The 3,029-nt window shown below is 36.1% G+C and overlaps 1 long non-coding RNA gene across 1 annotated transcript; it reads right to left on the bottom strand.

Annotated features, from left to right (window-relative positions):
• Window positions 1–1,065: 1,065 nt before the first annotated feature.
• On the bottom strand, window positions 1,066–2,411 carry LOC149214792 (uncharacterized). The gene is made up of 2 exons (XR_016250423.1): window positions 2,199–2,411; window positions 1,066–2,082 (listed from the first exon to the last, which is right to left on the bottom strand). It is a non-coding gene; the product is annotated as an uncharacterized LOC149214792 (long non-coding RNA).
• Window positions 2,412–3,029: the final 618 nt, after the last annotated feature.

Below are 3,029 nucleotides of genomic sequence, written 5' to 3'. Positions count from 1 at the left end.
GAGAATACTTATCAGCAATTAGTTCAGCACCCAAAACAACTAAATGCTAGTTATTCCGCATAGAGAACCTCCAAAATTGAACACGTATAGAAGAACATACATAAATATTGGCCAAAAAACAGTTTGTAGTCTGATATCATATAACTAAAACAATCAACGCAGGACAAAGACTTCCAAAAGAAGGCATAATGGCAACAGACACCCATAATATCCAAGGGCAGCTTAGACGTGCAGTCAACCACAGTTTAGTCTTCCACCAGCTACCTCCAATAACCAAAATCCCCGCATAACTCCTATAAAACAAGAGGTCCTATTTAGAACTCATTGACTCCTTATGGATTCATCTCTTGCATGTGAAATAAATGGTTTCCAGATTAAATTCACCTAGTGGCCTTATTTATAACCTTAAGATTTATGTTTAACCCATTGCTTCCTCCAGATGGGATATATATTATAACGGGGATTTTGGTTATTGGAGGTCCTATTTAGAACTCATTGATTCCTTATGAATTCATCTCTTGCATGTGAAATAAATGGTTTCCAGATTAAATTCACCTAGTCGCCTTATTTATAACCTTAAGATTTATGTTTAACCCATTGCTTCCACCAAATGGGATATATATTATAACTTATTCTATAACTGTGGTTTAATATCCTTAGAGATATTCTACTCTAAGGCTACCGTATAGCCCATTCAACACAAAATTGGGCCGTCATAATTTATTTTATTTATCACAACGCACGGGCATTTGCATTTTATTTCGACTAGAAAACATTACATGGTCTTTTGGTATCATAAGAGATTAGATATTGTTGAAGATGCAAGTTACTTCGTTTTACTACTTATTGAGCATTCCTAATTACCAAAAACAAAACACAAAAGATTTCTTAAACAATTACATTTTACTAAACGCAAAAACATGAGACCTCCCATGGTGTTTCTGCGTCCAAAATAGACTAAACTAAAAGGAGGGAGTTGTTCAACAATCAAACATACCTTGTGATAAAAAGAAACAGTATTCTTAATTGGTAGGCACAGTTTTATAATTCATGGTGGTTGTCATATGTAGGTTAAGGTCAAACGCTGGCAGGTGTATCATACATTGAACTTAAAAGTAATGCATGATAAATCATACACCTCTTTATCAGCTAGTACAGGTCTGTAGTCTAAAATATCACCCTTGACCTCAAGTCAGAAAAAGTGCTGACAATAAGGTCGTTGCATTATTATTTACTACATTTTCGTAACTCTTATAATAAAAATGATAGTGCTACATCCTTCTCCAGAAAAGCCTGTTGCTGTGAAATTTTTGGAATAAGACAGAAATTATGTTAACCTCCACTAGAGAGAACCCAAGAGTATGTCAAGTATTCATAGTATTCCAGCAGAAATGGGAATTACGAAAATTTTGCATACCTTCAAATTTGACCCTAACATACACAGATTTGATAAACAACATGAAGAGAAGAGTTTCATTTTTTAAGGTGCCGTGGCTTCAATTTTCAGTGGGATTTTGACCTTCCAAAAAATAACTGCTTTCCTGGAAATAATTTTTTTTCCTAGTTACATTTATCCTATTCACAGAAGTGGTCACAATGGATGATGCTCTAACTCAAGTTATCCTACATGATCATGCTGATGCCAAATGCACAATTTCCTGGCAATATAGGCATTCTCCACAAATTATAAGCCCTTCAGTCAGACAGCCAATGTGAAACCTATGGATGCATGGAAGGCATATAATTTGTTCCCCAGGCAAAAGCTGTTCCAAACAAACAGTGCAACCCTCCAGATCTGATTCTACATTTTCATTTCCAGAATCTTTGACTTTGGTTGACCTTGGAATAAAAGCTTCTCTCTGCAAGCTGCAAATGGCCATCTTTGTAAGCGCTGGTGGCTCTGAGCCACTCCGCAATGAAAAGTCCTATTCCATGAATTCCTCAGACGCACTAATCCTGGAAGCCAGCAAGTTTCTTACATCAGCTGGCCGGCTTTCTGCATCAGTAAAATAGATCTGTTCATCAATTGCAGCATAGTTATCAACTCTTGTTTCAGCTGAGGGAATGCCTCATCCTGCTGACCTGCATAGTCATTATTTCCCATGTTAATAAAAAATTGTTACATTGATGAAATAGGCACTGCGCTGTATTGCCAGCACAAACAAGATAACTACATTCTATCAAACGGTTTAGCTGACCTGTTGCTCAAAAGTGATGATACTCTAAATTTCAAATTAAGACGATCTCTGGCATGCATAATCTCTCCTGGTAAAATTTTGTATTTGATTGCTTACTCCGAAAATGTACTCAGAAGTCTGTGTGAGACACCATTTTTATGACTGGAAGCTTCTATGCTGGACTCATTATAAATCCTAGATTTGCTTGACCGTCCCTCACAAAGTGGCACTTAATGATCCTGCATATGAATTCAATTTAAATTCGAATCATCTATAAAAAATGGTCATGGTAAATGTCATGTTCAATTCTATTAGTTACGAATAGAATCATCAAGCTCCTCTGCTTGTTCATCAATTAAGAGATGGTTAAGTAAACAGGAACACTGTAATCATAAACACAAACATAGCATGTCATTAAACAGTACTGGATGGCTGTCTGCAGAAACATCATGGCAGGTGGAATTTGTGCTATGAATTAGCTGGATCACTTCTTTATTTGTTGGCAATAGAAAGCATCATAACAATTCAAGTTATATTTTTGTGTGCTTTTTCTTTACTTTTGAGGTACACTCACTGAATGCAGTTAGCTTACATATTGAGTTTTGGCCACTCTCTGAGGAGCAGGGAAAAATATAGCCAGGATGTAGTCACAAGTTTTTAAGAATTTCGCAGTAAAGCAAACTCAATCACGCATTTCAAACCATTAAGTATATACCATAATAACCATCTTCGCAAAGATAGAAAAATGATAGAACCAAAACAAGGTAACAAACCAACAGATAGAAATCTGGCCCAAGGGCTATGGCTGATAATCATAAAGAAAGAAGAAAAAAATGCCAAGGCACCAAATAT

Source organism: Pinus tabuliformis, chromosome 1_1, assembly GCF_031772625.1.
Source record: "Pinus tabuliformis cultivar Carrire ecotype Pingquan chromosome 1_1, CPIR1, whole genome shotgun sequence".
NCBI classification, from domain to species: Eukaryota; Viridiplantae; Streptophyta; class Pinopsida; order Pinales; family Pinaceae; genus Pinus; species Pinus tabuliformis.
This window is presented reverse-complemented; position numbering and strand designations above follow the sequence as displayed.